The 24,909-nt window shown below is 49.0% G+C and overlaps 1 protein-coding gene across 1 annotated transcript in view; it reads right to left on the bottom strand.

Annotated features, from left to right (window-relative positions):
* The window catches only part of CARD11 (caspase recruitment domain family member 11), a 185,646-nt gene extending 161,754 nt beyond the window's left edge, over window positions 1-23,892 (bottom strand). The window contains exon 1 of the mRNA XM_067012721.1: window positions 23,878-23,892. The gene's annotated coding sequence lies outside the window, so the exon portion shown is untranslated. The remainder of the gene's footprint in view (window positions 1-23,877) is intronic.
* Window positions 23,893-24,909: the final 1,017 nt, after the last annotated feature.

Raw genomic sequence — 24,909 nt, 5'->3', positions numbered from 1 at the left:
CTTTAAGACTACGTGTCATATAAACCACCACCGCCATCACTCTTTATCTCAGCCCCATCTTCTTCACCGCGCCCACCAGGAAAATTAGACAAAACTCTGTTGCTTCGTGTCGGAGCGAAGACATTTTTTCACGACTTTTCCAAAAGAAATTTTTATCTCACCACGATTGACCTTTTCCTGTAACTTGAGAAAATAAAAACTTTAAGGTTATAAGTAGACAGCAAACTTCAGAAATAATTTCCCCAAATGGATTTCCCCTGTGCCCTTCTATCCATAAACATTTAGGTTTCCCAAGTCACAGCTTGCCAGCAAGTGACTTTATTTTGATGGCTTTAATTTCTATCTTCTAGATTTATTATTCAGAACGGGTAGAGGTGGAAAGGAAGGGAGCATTTCTCTAGAGGATAGTCCTTTCTTTTTTTTAAAAAAATTAACTTTTGTAGGAGTATAGTTGATTTACAATGTTGTGTCTGTACAACAAAGTGAATCAGTTATACATATATCTGCTCTTTTTTTAGGTCATTACAGAGTATTGAGTATTGAGACCTAGAGGGTATTCCTTTCTAAATGTAAGGAAAAGATTCTCTAGCTCTACATCAGAGGGAGTTGAGTGAGGCTTAAGGTGGTGGTGTTAGCAATGTGAGCAGCACGGTAGCTGACAGCTGTTTGAGAATCTAAGTGTCGTATGAAACTGGGATGGGCAAAGAAAGGAAACTGGTGGAGGAAATGTCCAGGATCAAAGTGCAATATGACAGGTGGCCAGCCTTGCAGATTCCTTTCAGCCATCACACTCTCCCCTGCATCTCGGACAACACCCTCTCCCCTGAAAAGGAACTTCAGCTTTCGCTCCGTGTTCACAGACGACTCTTTCCGAGTCTCAGGCTTCGCCTAGCTCTGCGTCCTGCCCGCCATCTTGTTTTGCATTCTCCCACAGCCTCTGAGCTCCTTGATCATCCATGGATTGTGTTTCTGTTTCTAGCCTCACTTTGCCCTTTGGACTTGATGCTTTTTTTTTTTTTTTTTTTTGTGGTATGCGGGCCTCTCACTGCTGCGGCCTCTCCCGTTGCAGAGCACAGGCTCCGGACGCGCAGGTTCAGCGGCCATGGCTCATGGGCCCAGCCGCTCCGCGGCATGTGGGATCCTCCCGGACCGGGGAACGAACCCGTGTCCCCTGCATCGGCAGGCGGATTCTCAACCACTGCGCCACCAGGGAAGCCCTGGACTTGATGCTTTCATAGAACTCCAGTTTTTCTCTTGGCCTATTATTGACTCAGAGCAACTTCCCTCCTGGAAGCCACAGAATACTTCCTCTCTCCTCGGTGCCACCCACCCACCCGGCCGGGTGGGATTCTCTTGCCTTTCCACATATCCTGAAAGGGACTCAGATGGAGGGACCCCGGGCAGAGTCAGGATAGATTATGGCCGCTCTGGCCCAGCAGGCATCTCTTTTCCTAGTATGTGACCTCTCTGTGGCTGTCCCTTGATAACTTCATGGTTGCAAATGTAGCGCTTACTAGTTTTCTCCCACACCCCGATTCTGTACTGGCAATGGTTCCTGTTCAGATGGGATCTGCCCTGCCCCGACATGTTTTTAAAGTTCCAGATTAGAACTCTGGACTTGCCGTTAATAGCCTATTAAAGTGTATCTTTTTTTTTTTTTTTTTTTTTCTGTTGTACGTGGGCCTCTCACTGCTGTGGCCTCTCCCGTGGCAGAGCGCAGGCTCCGGACGTGCAGGCTCAGCGGCCACGGCTCACGGGCCCAGCCGCTCCACGGCACGTGGGATCCTCCCGGACCGGGGCACGAACCCGCGTCCCCTGCATCGGCAGGCGGACTCTCAACCGCTGCGCCACCAGGGAAGCCCAAAGTGTATCTTTTGATGTAAACTGGGCAGCTCATCACCAAACATGCCAAGTCAGGATGTTACATAAGACGTGGGTACAGAGCTCATAAATTCATAGCTAGTAAGACTCCATTCTTCCTTCTCTTTAAGACTTTAAGATCAAAGCCCTTATAAAATTGGACACAATCTAAATGCTCAACCATAGGGGATGGGTAAAGATATGCCCCAGGCCTACTAGACAACATTTGCATTTGCAAAGACTATTTTGTGACTCATGGAAATGATTCCGAATGAAACAGCTTGGGTGAAGACACATCTTCTGCGTGAACCCAGTCCCAGTGTGCCCTGCAGCCTTGGCTGGGACACTGGCTCACAGGCTGGGAACCGTCTCTATCCTCCTTTGAGTCCTGCGGGGCAGTTGTGGGAGCACCGCCCCGGGTGGATGGGCTCAGGGGCCAGGCTGTTGAGCAGGAAATCAGCTGAGTGATAGAGATCAGCTGAGGACGAGCTGCTGCTTCAAGCCAGGGGCTTAAGGTGGAAAAAAGCGTGTGTGGGCAAGGGTTGGGGCGGGGCTTGGAAGACAGGGCCGGGGTGAGGGGCGGGAGTCTGCTCGCTGTGCTGCGCTCCAGCGGGGCTCAGTTTCTTCAGCTGACGGCGTCCCAGGCTTATCTTTATTCTCTGGTACCTGTCTTGATTTTTAAAAAATGTGATTACTCTGAGGCACAGAGTAAATGGAATCATGCCACGCTTACAATTTACAAGGCCGATTTCACGCACTGTTCAGTTTCACATTCTATCACGTTCCAAGTTCATGATCGTGCGCGCGCACGCACGCACACGCACGCGCGCACGCGCACGCGCGCACGCACAGTTACCGATATCGAGATTTGAGAGCTAACCCTAGAACTTGAGGGTGTGTGTGGGAGCTGTCGTGAAGAAGATGGGGGCAGGCTATGGTCTCGTGAACTGGGGGTCACTAGATTAAATGTGGATTTCAGACAAATTCTTTCTTAGTATAAATATTTTTATTTGCCCTATCTGGCAACCCTTCCTGGACCCCGAAGTATGAGAAGAAAAGCTTCGATGAGAATTTACTGCTTCCCTGGAAAAGAGACAGAGACAGAGACAGAGAGAGAGAGAGAGAGAGAGAGAGATACGATTGTTTCCTTATGCATCTCTCCCCTGAGCCCAAGCCCTGATGGGACTTTCTGCAATCACAGTTTCTCTGCCAGTTTGCTTCCCCATCTCTCCCCAAATCTTCGCTTTTTGAGAGAACTCACTCCCACTGTCTCTTACATGCCCGGAATTTACATATAATGAACCTCCTCACCGTCTCCGTAGCAACGGGGGCCTCACCAGCAACTTTCTCAGCCTCAGACAGAAACCGTGCAGAGCACTCTATTCCAGAAGCGGCTGTGGCATCATTTCACGCCGAACGTTTTTTAAACGATATTTAAACAAGATTTGGAAACTAGTTCATCACATATTAACTTCTTCCTTTTCATTTTTGGGGAAAAGGCCCACAGACGTTTTTCTTGTACAGAATAGGAGCTAATTTTCAGCTCTGCGTCTCGGGGTGACCTGGTGTGGAGAGAAGTTTCCAGATCTTGTTGAATAGTCACACAAGCCTGGTGCTAAGGACGCAGGGATCTGGGGATGATGATGTCCGCGCTGAGGAACAGGGAGACAATGGCCCCCTTTGCTGTGTGCCTCATACACCTTGTACTGCGAATGATTTTATTTACTAAGTTGCATTTATTAAGAAATAATGAATTCATTAAAAATTATTATTATTAATCAAAGACATACAACAGGCAATCAGCACTTGTACCGATCCTGAGCTAAGCAGTGTTTCCCATGGAGTGGATATGACTCTATACAAAGGCAAAGATGCTCTGTATTTTAACCAGCCTGAATTCTGTCATGCTTTGTACACATACAGGGTCTTTCCATTAAGCTTTTGGAAATCCAGGAGCAAGACGAAGACACCCTTACTGCCTGCGTGAACGCTGACCTTGGGATGGAAGAAGTCAGTCATCGGGGCGGTGTGGCGGTGGGGCGCTCAGGAAGAAAGACGGAAATGCCAGGGCTATTTGTGGGGCGGGGTGGGGGGGGATTGAAACCTCCCCCAATAAGCACTCTATGCAGGTACGACAGAGTGATTATGTTCTAAGGTTTGACATCCAGCCACCTGGGTTCAGATCTCAGCTCTGCCACTTAGTTGTGTGGCGCTGACCTTGCTGAGCCTCTGTCTTCCCATCAGTAAAATGGGGCCGAAAATGCTAACAACTTGCAGTGGTAACAACCGAGATGGTACCTTGTTTATTTCCACTTCTGGGCAGTGTCAGCTTCATCATAATCGCAATATGACTGCCAACCAATCCTGGAGCTAGAAATGTGCCCATGGAAAGAGGGCAAGTGTCACGGGAGACTGAAAAAGCTTCTTTCATGGAGCCCTCATTAAAACTCTTCCTGGGGTTCATGGAATTATTTGGATGGTGTGACCATATCTGAACTAATTAGGGTCCTGGGCACGAGATTACATTGGTCAGATCAGGCCTGAGGTTCCTACCCCTTCTCTAGAGCAGAAGTGGAGTAATCCCCAAAGAACACCCCTGAGTGAAGATCAGGACGCTCAGGGCAGAGTCACGAGGATTCAGGAAGATAATACCAGCAAAGTGCCAGGTACACAGCGAGTGCTCAATAATTGTTAACTATTTACTGGATGCTATTGTTTTCCCAATGAAATCCACTTAACTGGCAGTCTTACGAAACAATTTATTCCACTGAAAATGTTTCTGCCCGTATCTAGCCATCATCACCACCATCATCATTTTCATCATCGTCATCATCACCGACACCATCACCATCATCATCATCAATGTCATCACCATCAGCACTATCACCACCAACGCCATCGTCATCATCACCACCATCATCACCACCATCATCACCACCACCACCGTCATCACCACCACCATTACCGTCATCATCACCACCATCATCATCATCACCATCATCACCACCATCACCGTCATCATCACCATCATCACCATCATCACCATCACCACCGTCACCACCATCATCACCATCATTTTCATCATCGTCATCATCACCGACACCATCACCATCATCATCAATGTCATCACCATCAGCACTATCACCACCAACGCCATCGTCATCATCACCACCATCATCACCATCATCACCATCATCATCATCATCATCATCACCACTATCACCACCATCATCACCACCACTGTCATCACCACCACCGTCATCACCACCACCACCACCATCACCATCATCACTACCATCATCACCACCACCATTACCGTCATCACCACCACCATCATCATCATCATCACCACCATCATCACCACCATCACCACCACCATCACCACCACCATCACCACCACCACCGTCATCACCATCACCATCATCACCACCACCATCATCACCATCATCACCACCATCTCCACCACCATCATCACCACCATAATCACCATGATCATCACCATCATCACCATCACCATCATCACCATCATCACCAGCATCATCACCATCACCACCATCATCACCATCACCGACACCATCATTGGCTGAGTGCCTCCTGTGTGCCGGCACTATTTCAGATGCTCCCTACATCAATATCTAATCCCCAGAACAATTTGTGAAGTGGTGTAGCACTAATAATCTACCTCAAATGCATTCTCCGCGCCCCCCACCTTCCTTACTATGCAGAGCCGTGCTTTTGTTTAGTGTGGCAAGCTACTCAAATTTTAAAAACCTGCATTAATAAAAACAAACAAAATCCACTTTTCCTTCTAGGTGTGATAATCTAAAACAGTGAGACTGTTGGAAAAAGAAGTACAATGTCCTATGAAATGAGATACGGTATAGTTCATTGTTTGTATGAGACAGACAAACAATGGAATAGGTAGCTCCCCTTACCTGCCCAGCCTCCTTTGCAGCTAGATGTGGGCATGTGACACATCTGGCCAATGAGATGTGAGAGGAAGTCTTGAGCAGGCTTTTTGGGAAAATTTTGCACTCTTGATTCAGGCACCACCCATTCCTCTCTGTTGCTGGGTTCCCCTTCTTCCTGCCCATAACATGGACAGGGGGCTGTGGAAGAGTGACCCTCTCATGATTACAAAGATGAAAGTCACGCACTAAGAATGACGGAACAAAAAGAAGGCATTTAGGACGTCGAGGATATCATAGAACAAGTTACCCTGGGCGGCCTCCTCCCGATACCTTGTTACATGTTGAGGTGGGGAGAAAGGCACCTCCTTTGCTGGAGCCACTGAAGTGGGATTTCTGCGATGTACAAGTGAACACGACCCCTCACCGGCTGTTGCTACGCATTACGACCCGCTTTACAGATGAGGAAACTGAGGCCTAGAGAGGTGAGCATTTACCTCAAGTCCAGGATTCCAACAGGCTCCAAAACAATGCTCTCATCTTAAAAAGGAAGGAGATTCTGACACAGGCAACAACACGGATGAACCTGAACTCATTAAGCTCAGTGAGACACACCACAAGCCAAAGGTCAGATGCTGTGCGATCCCACTTCTGTGAGGTCCCTGGAGGAGCCAAGTTCATAGGGACAGAAAGTAGAGGGTGGATACCGGAGGCTGGGGCAGGGGGAAGGGGCGTCAGTAATGGGGACGGAGTCTCAGTTTGAGAAGGTGAGAAGGTCCTGCAGATGACAGAGGTGACAGCTGCACAGCAGTGTGAATGTGCGTAGCGCCACCGAGCTGGACGCTTAGAAATGGTTAAAATGGTACAGTTTATGCCAAGTCTGTTTTACCACAGTGGAAAAAAATTCAATGTGGGAGAATTTTACCAAAAAAATAAAAAATAAACAACAATTTTTAAAATGTTCCCTCCTAAAAGACATGAATGTTTTGTGCTGCTTGTTGAAGGGATTCCTACATCTCGTCTCTGTCCCTGCCCTCTCTCCTGGTTTTTCCAGGCCCTGGTTGACATGGGGGCGATGGCCGCGTGTAGCTGAAGTAGCTTCTGCCCTCGGGGCTGACCCTTCTCTGCCTCCGGCAGGGACCAGACATCACAGCTCCGAAGACAGAAGCTGAATCTCTAGTGTCTCGAGAGATAGAGCGACAGGCCCAAGTTGGAACCTCAGCAGTGGAGACGAAGGGGCAACTCCAAACCAAGAGGGCCAGGGATAACATTTCTCCAGGAACGAGACATTTCCAGCGTGCATACATTAACATTCAAGCCTCCCTGAAAATACTCAGGGTGTCACCGAGGTCCTGATTGGCGAGGTGCCCTCCTTTTCCCTAAGTGAAATGTCACTGCCCTGCTTCCTGAATGGAGCTCACGGCCCACACCTCCCCTGCCCCAGGGCCACTGAGGCATCTTAATTAGGTTAAAGGGTTTACACAGCTTTCCTCCTTGACTTGCATTTGTCACCTCTGTTGATATTTCAGTGTGTGAGGGTTCAAGCTGTGAGTCACTTATTTCCTTTCTCTGTGTGTGTGGGGGGGTACTTCCAGAAGGGTCAAAAAAAAAAGTCAATTTCATCCTCTGGTGTTTAAAGCAACTCTCTTCTGGACGTGTAGGGAAAGAGACCAAAGTTCTTTTAGGACAGTGGATCCCATCTCCCTTGTCCCTGAGGACACCTTGACAAATGCAGGTGCCCCAGCCACACCCCAGACCAACTAAAGGGACCCTCTCGCAGTGGAACCAGACATCAGCAGTTTTTCGAGTTCCAACGTGCAGCCACATATGAAAACCAGGGCTTTGGAATCCTTGCTACTCAACGTGTGGTCTGTGGGCCAGCAGCATCGCCTGGGAACCGGCTAGAAAAACCACCTCAGGTCCCATGTCACTCCTCCCAAACCACCAGGACCACCTGAGTCAGAATCTACACACTAACGAGATCCTCAGGTGACCCTTGTGCATGTTGCAGCTCGGGGAGCATTAGACGCGATCGCCGTTGAGAGGGATCTTGATTATTGCTGACAACTCCAAGCCTCCTTGCCCTCAACTCTAGCTAATTGCTCTCCAACTTCTCCCACCTTTAGGGAGACGTGGACCAGTGATACTGGCCATCCCAGGGGGACCCAAGAGTCAACTCAGACGTCTTCACCAGGGCGTGACACAGAAGGGTTGATCGTACACCGAGGTCTGCAACCATTCTAGTACCAAATATGACCTCCTGGGCCACTAATGCCAAGATAACGATGATTAGTAATAATAGTTACATTTCCTGAAAACCTGCTATGTGACAGGTACTCGGCATCCATCGCCTCATTTCATCCTTCTGGCAAACATGTAAGTCAATGTCATTGTCCCCGATTTATAGACAGGATATCAGAGGCTCAGAGAAGCAAGTCACCGGTCCAACAAGTTTCCGTCGCCGATAAGCAGTGGATAGTAAGTGGCTGGTTCCCCTTCACCTGGCTGTGCTTAGAAGCCTAACGGCAGGAGGTGAGAGTGAACGAGGGGGGGGGAAATGGAAAGGATGTGAGGGGAAGATGAGGCCAGAGGAGGGAGAGTGCAGAGCGGTGAGCCCGGATGAAGTAGAGTTCGGAGCGTGTGTGACAAGTGACAGAAACCTTACAGACCCGGATGGAATCACAAAAAGGAATTCGATGACTCAGCTGAAATGTCTAAGAGTGGCTGGACCTCAAGACAGTGTCCTTTTCTCTCTTCCTCCGTCTCGCAGCTCTGCTTTCCTCTGGGGCGACCTCTCTGATGGTGGGGAAATTGTCTTCCAGCGGTGGCAAGCTTTTACGTTATCTGCTGAGCAACCAGCAGCAATAGCTCCCTAGTAACTCTGCTAACCCCCTTAGGACTGGCATTGGCTGGCTGGGCCCTGGTCATCTGCTTCTCCCTGCAGGCAGGCGTGAGAAATCACACACCCTGGCGGAGCTGGAGGAGCGGTTCTCCCAAGGAAGACTGTCGTGCCGTTACTAAAAGTGGGGGAAAGATGCAGGGCATGCAGAAATCATTTGTGGACTGCAGATTCTACGTTTGCCTCTCCAGATCTGTGCTCCGCCCTCTCCACCAGCCCCTCTGCTCCAACACTGATTTCTAACAACTGCATCACCAGCCGCCCTTCTCCTCTGGCACTTCTTCTTCTTCTTCTTTTTTTGCAGCTTTATTAATGCATAATTTGCATACCATAAAGTTCATTCTAAGTGTATAATTCAGTGATTCTTAGTAATCTGACCACCACGATCCTGTCCAGTACCTTTCCACTACCCCCGATAATTCACTCCAGTCTGTTTGCTTTAGCTCTATGCAATATTCAGAATTTGCCTTTTCTGGACATTTCGTATAAATGGAATCATACAATGTTTAGTCCTCTATGTCCATCTTCTTTCACTCAGCGTAACGTTTTTGAGGTGCACCCATGTTGTAACGTGTGTCAGTATTTTGTTCCTTTTTACTCTGCATGGTGTTTCATGGTACAGATACACCACATGTGGTTTATCTATTCACCCGTTGGTGGACATTTGTGTTGTTTACAGGTTTGGGCTGTTATTAATAAAGCAGTGTTTTCATTTCTCTTGGGTAGATTCTGAGGTGTGGAATTTGCTGGATCACATGGTAAGTCTATGTTTAACTTTTGAAGAAACTGTCAAACTATTTTCCAAAGCTTTATATCATTTTTCATTTTTACCAGCAATGAATAAGGATTCAAATTTCTGCACATTCTCACCTATACTTGGTATTGTTTGATTTTTAACAATTACAGCCATTTACCAGTATTAGGTGTGTCATGGTATCTTATGGTTTAAATTTGCCTTTCCCTAGTAACTAATAATGTTGAGGGTCTTTTCATGTGCTTAGTAGGCGTTTGTAATGTCATCTTTAGAAAAATGCCCATCAAGTCTTTTGCTCACTTCTAGTTTGGTTAGATCGTCTTCTTATTGAGTTGCAGGAGCTCTTTGTATATTCTGGACACAAGTTCTTATCAGATAGGTGATTGGCAAATATTTTCTCCCAGGCTGTGGCTTGTGTTTTCATTTTCTTAATGGTGTCTTTCAAAGTGCAAAAGTTTTAAATTTTAATGATGTCCAGTTTAACAATTGGCTCATGCTTTTGGTAGCATATCTAAGAAATCTTTTGCCTAACCCAAAGTCTGGAAGATTTTGTCCTGTGGTTTCTCCTGGAAGTTTTATAATTGCAGTGCTTACATTTAGGTCTATAATTCACCTTGAGTTCATTTTTATATATGGTATGAGGTAAGGGCCTAAGTTAATTTTTTAATATATGAATATCCAACTGTTATAACACCAGCTTTGTAAAGACCACCCTTTCCCGTATTAAATTGCCTTGGAATCTTTGTCAAAAATTAATTGACCTCATCTCAGCTTAGCATTGACAATGTATACACTGCCAGATATAAAATAGATAGCTAGTGGGAAGCAGCTGCACAGCACAGGGAGATCAGCTCGATGCTTTGTGACCATCTAGAGGGATGGGATAGGGAGGGTGGGAGGGAGACGCAAGAGGGAGGGGATATGGGGATATATGTATACATATAGCTGATTCACTTTGTTACGCAGCAGAAACGAACACACCATTGTAAAGCAAATATACTCCAATAAAGATGTCAAAAAAATCAATTGACCATAAATGTAAAGGTTTATTGCTGGAGTCTCACTTCTGTTCCATTGGTCAGTATTCTGATCCTGACTGCAAAATCACATAGCCTTGATTACTGTAGCTTTATAGTAAGTTTTGAAATTGGGTCGTGTAAGGATTCCAACTTTGTTTTTCCTTTTCAAAATTGTTTTGGCAATTCTAGGTCTTTTGCATTTTCACATACATCATTTTAGGACCACCTTGTCAGTTTCTTCAAAAAATCCTGCTGGAATTTGAAGTGGTGTTGCATTGAATCTATAGATCAATTTGAGGAGATTCACATCTTAACAACATTAAATCCTCCAGTCCATGATCTTGGACTATGTCTCCATTTAGTTACATCTTCTTTCATTTTTCTCAGTAATGTTTTATAGTTTTCAGTGTATAGATCTTACACATTTTTTTGTTAAACTCATTCCAAAGTGTTTTATTCTTTTTGATACTACTGCAAATGAACTTTAAAAAAATTTAATGCTCAAATTGTTCGTTACTAATATAGAAAAATACAATTTATTTTTGTGTATTGAGCTTTTATCCCGAAAACTTGCTAAATTTACTAGTTTTAGGAGGTGTGTGTGCATGTATGTGTGTATTCATTAGGATTTTCTACACATAGAATGATGCCATCTGTGAATAAAAAGTTTGACTTCTTTCTTTGCAATCTGGATGCCTTTAATTTTGGGGGGCCTTATTTCACTGTTTAGAATCTTTGGCACAATACGGAATACAAGTGGTGAGAAGGGACATCTTTGCCTCACTTCCAATCTTTGGGGAAAGCACTCAGTCTCTCACCATTAAGTATGATGTTACCTGTGGACTTTTTGTAGATGTACTTCATCAGGTAGAGGAAAGTCCCTTACTTTCCTGGTTTGTTGATGTTTTTCTTTTTCATGAACGGGCGCTGTATTTTGTCAGTTGCTTTTTCTGTGTCGTTGAGATGTTTCACCATCTGTTTCCTGTCAGGACTCTGACTGATTAAAAAATGCTCACTGCAAAATGAAATGCTTAGGATGGAGTTGGGTTCCCTATTCCCTGCTCGATGAATAAGTAAACCGATTTGATGCCTCTTCTCTAGCTTTTTGACTTAAAGAGACTTGGTTTTAACCTATGTCCACAGATTATTTGATGCTCCTCCCTTCAAAGATGAAGGCTAACGCTCTTCCCTTTGAGGGCGGACTCGACTTACTGACTCACTTCTCATGGGCAGAATATGGCAGAAACGGTGGTGTGTGATTTGTGACTTCTGCCTGGCTCTCTCCCTTGGACCACCCACTCTGCAGGAAGCCAGCTGCCATGTTGTGAGGTCACCCAAGCAGCCCTGCAGCGTGAGCCCCCTGGGCGTGAGCCATTTTGGAAGGGGGGCCTCAAGCCTTCAGATCACCAGGGCCCCAGCCAACCTCTGATTTGCAAACCCATGAGACGCCCTGTGCCCAAACCATCCAGCTAAGGCGCTCCCAGAGTCCTTACCCCCAGAAACTGCAAGATAATAAATGATTATTGTTTTAAGCCATGATGTATTGGAGTGGTTGGCTGTATGCAAAAATTGAAAATACAGGAGACACTGCCACTTTTTCTCGGGATACGTTAAACTCTAAAAACGGTGAAGGTGGGTCTGATGGAGCAAGGATTTCTGAACCCCGGAGGTTTAGAAGTTAGGTCCCGTAGAGACTGGGAACTGCTCTAAGGAGAAGGCTCGGGGAGCAAATCCTTGTGAAAACATCTTGTAGGTGATAAACACCTTGTAGATGATTATTCCTAGGAGTGTTACTGTGGGATCCAAAATTACACTCAAGGCCATATTGTCTCGCACCCTTCTTTCCGTTCCACCACGTCAGGTCTTTGGTAACTTGTGTTCTTCTTAGAGAGCAACCCAGTGTCATGACCTCCCAGGACTGACCTGCTGACCAGCTAGGTACTGATGCGGACACATGAGGCCGCCCCATTTGGCTTCCATCAGTTGCCCTTTCCAGAACCAGTTGCCAGGAGGGACCCACACACTCTGCATTCTGATCACACCTGTGGGAGGGTGACCTTCTTTCTAATTAGACTTCTCTGCCCAGGCACTTCTGCTGAAAGTTTCACCCAGGAGGAAAGATCTGAAATGGCTGTGTCAAAGGTTATAGAAGCATTTACATGGCAAGTGAAGTCTTGCTTAATAATCAGCAACAAAAAAAAAAAAAAAAAAAAGAGGGAGAAGAAGAAAAAGGAAACATTTGCCTCAGGCTGCCATCCTGCAACGCACCATTTGTATAAAGAGGAAAGTTTCTGTTTGCTGAAAAGAGGACAAGTTGCTGCTGATGAGCAAAGGGTCAGCACCATCCGTCTCCATCTGCATCCACATTAAGAACTTTTTCTTTTCTTTTGCAAGTGGGAAGAAAAGTTGGTTTACTGTTCCAAGAAGCAGCAGGAAAGCTCTTCTCAAGTAGCCGTCTGTGTTTGTCAGAACGTCTTGAATGCAAGTGACAGAAACCCAACCAAAACCTAAGTAGCTTAAGCAAAACAGTAGCTTTGTCTCATGGAACCATAAAGGCAGATAACAATTTAGCTGGAAAGAAAGGGATTCAAATGCCATCTTCTATCTTATTTCCTCTTTTCTCTAAATTAAGATCTTTCTTTCCCTACAAGGCTAAACCCATGGCCAATTACGTACCCCCAAACCCGAACTCCTGCTTTGTACACTCAGTCTTCGGCGTGATGTTGCCGTCTGGATGTCTGGCAGGGCTGTCAAGCTAAGCACGGTAAAGCTCAGTTCCTGGTCCTGCTCCTGGAACTTGCCCCCCACCCCCCACCGCCAGGGTTTCCCTCCCAGAGCAGAGTAGATGGCTCCACCCACCGCCTCCGCAGTCAGCTGCACGGGCGCCAGAAACCTCGGCATCATCTCTGCAGTCTCCCTCTCACCCCCTCAGAGTCGGTCAGTAAATACCCTTCCCCCCCAGGCCCACCCCCGCCGAGCCCCCATCCCTGCAGTGTGGGTTGTGGTAATTATCTTCTAACGGGCCCATCTCTCATCATTCCTGACTCCGTCTCACCCACTCTTCACTTGGTCACCATCAAGACCCTTAAAGATAACAGATGGGTCCTGTCCGTGCTCTGACGCACGCCCTTCTCTTACCATCAGGACAAAACCCCACATCCTTACGAGGACGCGATGCCCCCTTCCTCAGCCGGAACGCTTTTCCTCTTTGCTCTCCAATCCACCCCATGGCCTTTGCACACCTTTTTCCCCCCCGGGACGTTCCTTCCTCTTTCTTTCCCTAGTTAGTTCCCATTCTCACTCCGGAGCTGGTGTGTGGGTTCTAGAGCGAGTCTATAAATCCTCTGATGGTCTTCCCTCCAAAACGGAGCCTCATTCCCTCCCCCTGAGAGTGGACTGGACTTAGCGACTCACTTCTGGTGAACAGAATATGGCAGAAGTGGTGACGTGTGACTTCTGAGACCAGGTCGTAAAAGGCGCTGTGGCTTCCTCCTGGTTTCCTCTCTTGGGTGGCCTGCTCCGGGAGAAGGCGGCCGCTACAGCGTGAGGACACTCCAGCGGCCCTCCGCGTGGGTCTGCACGGTAAGGCAGAGCCTGTGAGTGAGTTGGGAGGTGGGTCCTGATGCCCGAGCCGGGCCTTCAGATGCCGGAGCTCCAGCCAACGTCTTGTCCGCGACCTCATGCGAGACTCAGCCAGACCCACCCATCTGAGCCACAGAAACGGAGGTAACAAACGCTCATTCATTTGAGGCACAAAGTCTTGGTGGAAACTTGTTCCACAGCAATAGACAATCGATACGGTCGTTTCCAACATTATCCTCTTTCACGGCACTTGTGACTTTTATACTTAATGAACTATGGAATTCACTGTTTAGAAATGTCGATTGCGGTCTCTGCTATAGCACCCAGGGTACGTGCCTATGGGACCCAGCTTGACAGCACACATCCCACTGGCGGTGGTTCAAGTGTGCCGGGGACAGTAGTATGTGATGCACGGGCCCAGCCGCTCCGGGGCACGTGGGATCTTCCCGGACCGGGGCGCGAACCCGCGTGCCCTGCATCGGCAGGCGGACTCCCAACCACTGCGCCACCAGGGAAGGGAAGCCCCTGTTGTTTATTTTGCATTAACTGTTTAAACACAGGAATAGGCAGCATCACAGGGGTCGGGGACCTGAACTGCACCCCAAACGAGTCCCCAAAATTCCAAACCCTGGCGAACTTCCTCTTAAAATGGGCGCATGCAGCCGAGTTCCTGAGTGCCGGGGGCAAGTTGTATGACCCTCCGTGTCGAATCAAACGTTTACCCGAGGATGAGTCCGACAGCTGTGCCGATCTGAAGCAATCCCGTTGAAGCCCAATGGTAACTGTGTAGAAGCGAAGCCAACGAAAGGACTTTTGGGGAGGAAGCTCGTGTTGTCACAGGCATTGTGTAGAACTGTCAGTGTCTGGCGAGAACGAAAAGCAGATTGACTCTGAATTGGTCTTACTGTTGTTTCAAACTTCCCTACAGGTGGGGCGCCCCTTATTGGAGCCCCTGGGGAGGATGGCTCCCCGGACGACCGAGGACACCGTGGGGGCGCAGGTTTGGAGTGAGCGGAGCTGACGTCAGCCTTCCAGCAATTCGCAGGCTCTCGTGCACGCCGCTCTTGGGGGATCTTTGCTGTCTACGCTCCGAGGACAGTGCCCTGGGTGGTGGGGTCCCCCAGGGTAACTGTGGGTGCCCCAGTGACACCCCAGTCGTGGGTGGTGGTCCTTCCGTGTCTCCGGCGGCAGGTCTTATGCAGCTCATGCACACAGCACTGAGGGGCTTTGGGGCGCTGTCCGCAAAGCCCCTCCCAGAGGGAGCACGGGCTTGTGAAAGGCACTCTGGGTGTTGTCATGTCACAGCTCCCTTTCCGAAGCAGACTCTTTAAAACACTTTTAAATATTTCACATCGTCTCTCGATTTTTTAGAATTCATACATTTGGAACAGTAACGAGATCATTAAAGAAGCAGCCTGTTCCCCACCACCAGGAGACACAACTGACTTATTTATAGGATTATCGTTTACTTCCACTTCCCACCTGGAGAGTCCCTGGAGATTTGATTTCTCCTTTCCTGGAGGATCTAAAGACAGAAGGCGGAAGCCGGTGTTAAATAGTCTTTACACCTCTTCAAACCACCTGCAAGACTCTGGTCATTTGTCCTTATGCACAAACGTCAATCCAGGGAACATGAAATTTTAACTGTCAATAAATATTCCAACATCCGCACACACGGAGTATCTAATTCCAGCATCAAAATGCAGATAGGCGGGAATAGATATTTGGATTTATGGCAAAAGGTATCTCGTCGGGAAGCCCCTCCCAGGAACGCCTGGGGGCTGCTGGGCGTCAAATGTTTGGGGTGCGGGCTACTTCCCCCAGCCTGTTTCTACCAAGTGGGTTCTGTAATCCTGCTTAATGAATAATAAACATTGCAGGGTTTTTTTCCGTGCATTTAAATTACGTTTGAAATGGGATGGCTGGATGTTTCTTATAAAAATGCCTTGAAAAATAAACCATGTCAGAAATGAGCGATTTATGATCACTCGGAGTGCTGGCAGGGGACACCTCGGAAGCCAAGGGAATGGATGTTGCTTCCCGCTGTCATCTCCACTGCCCGGCAGGTCTGATGTGCTTTCCCCCGGGGCCTGTGCGTGAGGCAGCCGCGCCCGCGAGGGACCCCTCGCCATCTGATCCCTCTCTTCCCGCCACTAAAAACCTGACCAGCCCCTTGGAGGCCAGACCTGCTGTTATGCCACAGAACCAGGCAGGGGTGGAAGGCCCACTGGGTCCCTGGGGCGCTTTCCACGGGACACACCAGCCCTCATCCCGTTGCCAAAGTCAATGGGAAGGAAAAGAGAGCTCTCATAGTCTGGAAGACGTTGAATGAGCTGCATTGCACTGTGAAATCGTCATAGTCTGGTGACCTTCCAGGCCAAGGTTCCTGAACAGATTCCGCTCAAATCACAGGGTAGTTCCGCTTTCGATAATCTGCTCTGTCAGGAATAGGAGCAGTGATTTATTGAGCACTTACTACGCGCTAAGTCTCTTACGTGAATGATCTCTCTTGATCTTCACGATTGGTATGACTAGCATCCCCAGTCTACAGGTGAGAAAACCGAGGCACACAGCAAGCGAGCAGCCAAGCCAGGCAAGAAACCCCGACAGTGAGTGCCTCCAGAGTCCAGACGCAACCCTTTCAATATACTGTTGATTATTAATAATAATAGCTGGCCTTTTCTGGACACCAGAGGCCAAGTGTTGTGTTAAGTCCTCTGCAAATATTGTCTCTTCTTGTCCTTGCAGGACCTACGGGATAAGAATTATTGTCCACTTTTTTTTTTTTTTTTGCGGTATGCTGACCTCTCACCACCGTGGCCTCTCCCGTTGCGGAGCACAGGCTCCGGACGCGCAGGCTCAGCGGCCACGGCTCACGGGCCCAGCCGCTCCGCGGCACGTGGGATCCTCCCGGACCGGGGCACGAACCCGTGTCCCCTGCATCGGCAGGCGGACTCTCAACCACAGCGCCACCAGGGAAGACCTATTGTCCACTTTGGACCGTTGATGAAACTGACATTCAGAGAGTGAAGTCAGTTGCCTAAAGAAAGTCTTAAGGACCTACTGGACAGCACAGGTCACTCTGCTCAATATTCTGTAATAACCAAAACAGGAAAAGAATTTGAAAAAGAATAGATGCATGTATAGGTATAACTGAATCACTTTGCTGTACACCTGAAACTAACACACAATGTTGTTAATCAACTGTATTCCAATAAAAAATAAACTTAAAAAGAAATAAATAACAAAGGAAAGTCTTAGAGCCAACAGGTGGACCCAGACCTTGCCGAGGCCGCCCCTCGTTCTCCAAACACTTAGATTGTGTGACTCTGCTTTCCCGAAATGGCAGCTGGGATGGTGGGGACGGAGGTCCTGGTGGTGAGGTCTCTGGAGAGCTGGAACCGGGGAGACCCTCCCGCTTCAGGTCTCTTAAATCTGGTTCCTGCTCTGGTTTCTGTTCCCTGTGCTGCATTTTCACACCTCCAACAGAGATGGCCAAAGAATGATGCTAGGAAGGCAATCTTGAGGGCCCTCTCCCCTCCACACCTGTCAGAGTGTTTAAAATAAGGAAGTTGGACACTATTAAGCGCCGGAGAGAATGTGGGAAAAGCAACTCTCGTGCCCTGTTGATCGAGTGGAAATCCATCCAGCCTTTCTGGAGAGCAGCTTGGCCGCACCCAGTAAAGCTGAACACGCGTGCGGTCAGGAGTCAGAAATCTCACGTGTGCGTGTACACCGGGGACATAAAAAGGGAAACTCTATCAAAGAGAAACAGCTTAAATGTCCATCCACAGGGCAAAGATGAGTAAACCAGGGTGTATTCATACCATAGACTTCCGTACGCAAGTGTCATCAATGAACAAGACGTAATAGATCAACATATGGGTAATGATCACAAACGTAATGTCAAGTGACAGAAAGCAAGTTCTAGGAGACTGAAAACAGCGCAAACAGCGATATTACAGATTGTTCAGGGATACACGGAGAGGAAGGCAGAAGCCCTCACGACGGCCTGGAGAGCGCCATCCCAGTCGAGAGGCGAGAGGGGAGGCCCCGCCAGCGGGGTTGAAAGGGACGGAGCCGGAGCTGCAATCTTTTGTTCATTTCATATTTTGAAAACGCCCCAAAGACAGAAAATGGCATTTGTCATCAATAATTTGGGGGTGGTGGGGACCTGGGAGTTTGTTCTATGATCTCTGCACTCTTCTATGTTTTAAACGTTTCAAAAAAATTTAAACCAATGAGAAACTACAGGCTGAATTTATCTGACCCTCTTCTTCAATTCATAGTGAGTTGTTCTGTAGCAGGTCTGATGGCAGAAGAAGGGACACGCCTAAAATGAGAGCATTTCTTGTTGACACGCCCGCCCCGGCAGCAGTGAGGGCGCTGGCTGTCTTTATAGTTGCATCCAGAAGACCTTTAAAAAAAAAAAAAACCTGGACGTCGTAGGAAGTATTGATTCACATATACCCAGAGACACAGATGTGGCTGAGAGGGTACAAAGCGAATCAATCAATAAGTGCATTTCTTCTGTTCCTGACCTTTTAGGTCATATGTGCTGATTGAGGGCCCTGCCATTTATTCTTAAAAGCAGTGTTAAATATTAATCATTAGTCATATGGCCTGGCCCCAAGTGAGGGCCACCCTCCCCCATCCTCAGGGCTCTCCAGGGGCTCCTGTGGCGTCCTCAGCCCCACTCAGCCACCTGGAAACACGGGCAGCTTTAGATCAGAAATCACCAAGACTCTTGCTCTCTCCACCAGCATAACCGTGGACAGGACAATTACGGACACAAAATTCATGGTTCAAACAGGCTGAGCTCGTAATATTCGTGTGGATTTAAAACAAGCGTTTCTTGGCCAGGAGTTAAAAATAGCTCGTTCTCTCCGCTCCCAACCCCCCACCTCTCTCTTTCTCTCTCTTGCCAGATTTAGAATCTGAGGAACCTTGATCGGCCACCCCCTAGTTAGTATTCCTGTAGCACCTCCTATTTGCAACATGCTTGAGAATCGTTTCCTTCAAACAGCAGTTCTTTGCAATATTCCTGCACGGGAGTTGCAAGTTATTAGCTTAGTTTGAAAAGCAAGGAGATGGAGGCAGAGACGCAAGGGACCTACCCAGAGGTCCTAAGGGACTGACTTGGAGATTCCACTGAAACTCGGGACTTCGCCCCCAAATTTGAGAGGAATTTCAGCTCCTTCTCCTCGTTGGTCCCCTTGCAACTGTCCTCGGTGGGTTCTCTGCCGCCATAGAATTAAAGAAAGGAATTCTATCCAGGGCTTGATGGCACCTTTTTTTATAGACGTGGAAACCGAGGCCCAGGGACGGTGCCCAGCCAGGAGAACTCAGGCACTCAATGCCCGTCTGGGGCTCTGACCCGACTGTCTATCAGCTGCCCTCCTTTCTGTATGGGTTGAAAAGTGTCCCCCGCAAAGTTCACGTCCACCCAGAACCTCGGCAATAGGTCTTTGCAGATGTACTTGTTTAAGCTGGGATGAGGTCACACCGGATTAGTGTGGGCCCTAAATCGAATATCGGGTATCTCATGGGCAAGTCACACGAACAAAGAAGGAAGGCCCTGTGAAGACGAAGGCAGAGACCGGATGGACCGAGACGCCAAGGATTCCCGGGAGCCGCCAGCTGCTGGAAGAGTCAGGAAGGATCCCCCCCCTCGAGCCTTCGCAGGGAGCCTGGCGCTGCTCACACCTTGATTTCAGACTCGCAGCCTCCAGAGCTGTGAGAGAGCACGTTTCTGTTGGTTTGTGGTATTTTGTTAGAGGAACCACAGGACACCAACGCACCCTGGGGTCTGAGTGTCCCCTTCCGTAAGCACTCTCGTCTCCCCGGTGACACCTGTTCTTGGCTTCTAGCGCAGGCACAGGTCCAGAGTCATGGTGGGGAACAAGCCGACATCCTTCTCGCCAGTTAGAAAAGCATATTTACAAAGTCCACAACGTGGGGCTACCTGCCACCAAATCAGCATTTTTAAAAATAAAAATTCTTGTAAACAAATTATGCTTTTTCCAACCAGAGACCAGGCGTGGAATGCTTCCCCCAAATAAAAAGCCATTCTTACTTCGAGCTTTTTCTTTCTACCTCCCTTCCTTCCTTCCTCTTCCTTCCTTTTCTTCTTTCTTTCCTTCTTTCTTTCTTTTCCTCCCCCTCCACCCCCTCTCACTACCTCGAATACCAAGTCGTGTGAGTAGGCGTTACATGATTTGGAAATCTAAGCTGACCGGATGTGACAGAGAAAGCCACCTGAGCACTTCTTTCAGGTTCATATACACTGCCTGAAAAAATAATTGCTGAAATCCTACTGATTCAAAGCCACTGAGTAACACAGTTACAGGCAGGCGTCAGAGGTATCTGGTTTGGTTCCAGACCACCACAAGAAAGCGAACGTGGAAATAAAGCAAGGCTCGCAAACTTTTGGCTTCCCTGTGCCTAGAAAAGTGATGTTTACATTTTACTGTACTCTCTGAAGTGTGCAATAGGAGTATAACTAAAAAAAACAACAAACATACCTTAATTAAAAAATATATTCTTGCTGAAAACTGCTAACCACCGTCGGAGCCCTCAGCAAGTCAGAGCAGTCACTCAAATATCACTGATCACCACAACGAATATAGTAATAATGAAAAAGTTGGACACACGGTGAGAATTATCAGAATGCGGCACAGAGACATGAAGTGAACAGATGCTGCTGGAAAAATAGCGCCGATAAGACCTGCTGGACGCAGGGCTGCCCCAAACCTTGAGTCTGCGGGAAATGCAATGTCTGCAAAACGCAATAAACGAGGTGCACCTGTATACTTAATTGAAATGTTCCCGAATGTTCAGGGGAGCCCCCGACCTCCTCCTGGGGCCCTGCTGCTTCGACACCCTGAAAACTAGCCAAGACCTAATGTCCCCGGGTCTCCATTTGCACGAGAGCTCCTGCATCTCTCTGGGCTTTACTTTCAAGCAGCTCTTCCCTAAACCAGTGCTTCTCAAGCTCCAGCATCCCTACGGGTCCCCTGTGAGAGTCTCGGTAAAGCGCCGCAGGTGTGGTTTCTGACACCCGGCTGGTGGTCTCGGGACCACACTTTGAGTGGTCAGGGTCTCTGTCACCTGTCACATCTCTGGCCCATGAATGACTTCCTGGCTCCCCAGCTCACCTCTCTAAAGCCCGGGTCACTGACACCACCTCATCGATGGCCTGGGAGCAAACTACATATTGATGGCGTGTGAGGGAGGAAACAAGGCTTGGACAGAGAGGCAGAGCATTTGATTACGCCTTTCGCGTCCCTCTGACTTCGGGAGCCGTGGAGCTGCATCAGTGATGGAGGAAAGTGCGCGCCAGAAGGACTCTTTGGTGCCCCCTCAGACCTTTCGATAAACAAGCATTTTGACGTAATCATAAGGGTACCACCGTAAAGAATCATATTATGATTAGAGGTGACGTGAGCTGCCCCGAACCTTGACAACCACCCGCCTTTGGAAGCTTTTGCTACATGAATAGGTTGGCACCTTTCTTCCAGGGCAGTGCTCACCCTGCTTTAGACAGTGAATGCTGTCGCCCTAACCCTCTAAGATGTTGGTATAAGTCTGTGCGACTTCACCGCTCTCATTCCTTCCGCGTGCATCGTGGCTATCGGGGTGCGATGGAAACCTTTATGTTCAAGGCCTGGGGCCACAACATTAGAAGCGATCATAAATTCAGAAATTAAAAGAGGAAATAATAATTACAATCGGGCAGAAATGTCACACCCGTCTATGTTAATGCACTTAACCGTCAAGCAAAGCTCTTTAAGATCCTTCAGCCCGCACCGCGTGGGAAAAAAAGACTGAGAAGGCAAAATACCCCTGCGATTTATGCTGAGTGATCTCTCTCATAGAAGGGACCACATTCCGCTTCATAAACATTTACTAAGAAAGTCGTTGCAAATTGCGGAGGAAGGATTCAGGTTATGGAAATCAGCGCGAGGCGGGGGGGGGGGGGGGCGGTTTTCGGGAGCCCCAGGTCACATCCACCGCGGGGCAGAGAGTCAGGGGACAAGGGAGACAGAGGCAACAGGGAGGGGCCCCGCTCTGGCGAGGGCTGACGATTTCATACCTCCAAGGTCAAAAATAAGAGCTGCTTCGAGAAGGAAAAGAATGATTACGCTCACAAGGTGATTTCACTGGGGCCTCACTGCATGCTATGGGGTAAGTAGCTTCTGCTGTATTTCAGAGCCCAGGAAACAGAACTGGGGAGGGTAAACGATCTTCAGAGGCCATTCAGCTCCGATCGGCAGACCTGTATGTGTTCTCTACTCATCACCTCACCCTAGTTTCGGATTAAGTGGGTACAGCTTTCTGAATAATTAAGGCAACACGAGGAGTTGCTAATGAATTTTATGTCACGTGCAGTCATTGCCAGGTTTCCCTTAAAGCCACGTGCAGGCTGCCCAACGCCCTGATGCTAAAAATGTATTTGAGGGAGGAGGGAAGGGAGACAGAAAAGAAGGAGGGGAGGATAGAGGATTGGGGGGAGGAGGGACAGCCAGCTGTGAGGCTGACCTGCACTGATGAGCACGTGTGCAGCTCTTTGAGGAAATGCTTTCAGATTTTCCCCACTGAGTATGATGTGAACTGTGGGTTTGTCATATATGGCTTTTATTATGTTGAGGTAGGTTTCCTTTCATGTCCACCTTCTGGGGAGTTTTTATCATAAATGGATGTTGAATTTCATCAAAAGCTTTTTCTGTGTCTACTGAGACGATCACGTGCCTTTTATCCTTCAGTTTGTTAATGTATCACATTGATTGATGTGCGAATACCGAAAAATCCTTGCACCCCTAGGATAAATGCCGCTTGATCGTGGTGTCTGATCCTTTTACTGTATCGGTTTGTTTGCCGGTATTTTGCTGAGGATTTTTGCATCTATGTTCATCAGCGATATTGGCCTGTAGCTCCCAGCAGACAGAAGTCCCGGACCAGATGGCTTCACAGGTGAATGTTCTACTACACATTTAGAGAAGAGTTAACACCTATCCTTCTCAAACTATTCCCAAACGTCGCAGAGGAAGGAACACTTCCCAACTCATTCTCTGAGGCCAGCGTCACCCTGATACCAAGACCAGACAAAGATATCATCACAAAGAAAGAAAATGACGGCGCAGTGCTTTGAGACAAACGTCTCCTCGACTCCGTTCAGGATGCCCTTCTCGTACGTGTGGGTAACTAGACCCCAGCTCGGTGCTGCCCTTGAGTTCTCGATTCCAGTTACAAACCCGACGCTCACCCAGCTGCAAGTGAAACCAGGGAGCTCCCCGCTGGCTTCTCTCCGCCCTGGCCACCCCCCACGCGTGCATTTCCATCAGTTGCCAAATCCCGGTGCCGCAGCCCAAATATCTCCAGACTTTGTCCGCTTGCCCCTCTGCCCCCGCCTGCAACGACTCCAGACCGCACCCGTCCGTTCGGTCACAAAAGCCGAGTCCGGCGCGGATGCCCCCGCAACATCCACCCTGGACAGCAGATCAGGTTCGCCCGAGACTGGCGCCAGCTCTGCTGAATCCTCTGCCCAGCTGGCGTCGTTCAAACGGCCCCGCCCATCCCGAGAGGACCTGCTGACCCTAACGGCCCTTCGCCTCTAACCCCCCGGCCGCGCACATGCCGCCCCAGCAAGATGCCTCCTCTGCAAGGCCCTCAGCTCTCTCTGACCTGCAGCTGTCGGGGCTCCCGGTGCAGCCGCAGAGGCCCGGCCGGCATCTCGGCGACCCTGGCCGCGGATGAGGCCGCATCCCGGCCGTTTCCCTCGTGCCCACGCGCTCCCCTCCCCTCCCCCCCTCAGTAAACGGCCCGCATGCAGCCAGGTCTCTCAGGGAACCCTACCTGGCCAGAGGCTGAGGTCACGGGCACAGCTGGGCGCTGGCGGAGGGGCGGCAGGTGGGAACCGGAAGCCAGGCCGCGGTCCAGTCGCCCTGGGACGGCGGCGCGCAGGCCTCTCCGGCCGCCCCCGCGGGCCGCGCGCCCTCCTCGGGGGCCGGAGGCGGAGCCCTGGGGGCGGAAATGAGAACGTGCACCTGACTTCCTGCGCTTACGCAGCCCCCGCCCGCCGCACTCCCTGGCCTCGCCTGCGCCCGTTCACCTTACAGGTGTACTCGCTTCCCTTGTATTTTCTGGGTCCCGAGGTCCTCGCATCCGGGGCCTGGCTGGCCCAGCTGGGACCTGCCCCTCCCAGGGCAGCCGGGCCCCAGAGAGAGCGAACAACTCAGCCGTGAGCACACCTTTCCCGTGCAAACGAAAGCCAAAGACCCACACGGGGCAGCTGTCCCACGTGGCCTTAGGAGACACAGTCCCTGAAGGGCTCACAGCTACGGGCTATCCGCCCGCAGCACTGCCTGGCAGCCGGAGAGACAAGTTCCTCCCCGAAGGGGCATCTGGGTGGCCCGCAGCACCCATCACGGCCCCGTCCCCCCTCCTCTCAGAGGACTCTTCCATCATTCACCCTCCATTATTAAAACGTCCCCTTGTTCATTTTATTTTGCTAAATCTTCTCTGCCTTCACCGCGTACCTTTAACATATTCGTTTGCCAATTGCTGATATCACGGGGCACGTTAATTGCGATAAAGGAGAACGGTACGTACGGTTGAGTGCGCACACGACCCCTTGAGTGAGTGCACAGAGTTAAGCAATTAGGCTACTGATGGGATTTTTTTTCCGTGTGCACCTTTTATTTATTTTTTTAACATCTTTATTGGAGTATAAGTGCTTTACAATGGTGTGTTAGTTTCTGCTGTGTAACAAAGTGAATCAGTTATACATATATATATGTCCCCATATCTCTTCCCTCTTGCGTCTCCCTCCCTCCCACCCCTCTAGGTGTTCACAAAGCACCGAGCTGATCTCCCTGTGCTATGCAG

This window comes from Kogia breviceps, chromosome 14 (assembly GCF_026419965.1).
Source record: "Kogia breviceps isolate mKogBre1 chromosome 14, mKogBre1 haplotype 1, whole genome shotgun sequence".
In the NCBI taxonomy this organism is placed as follows: Eukaryota; Metazoa; Chordata; class Mammalia; order Artiodactyla; family Physeteridae; genus Kogia; species Kogia breviceps.
The sequence above is the reverse complement of the archived record's forward strand: the minus strand, read 5'-3'. Positions and strand labels throughout refer to the sequence as shown.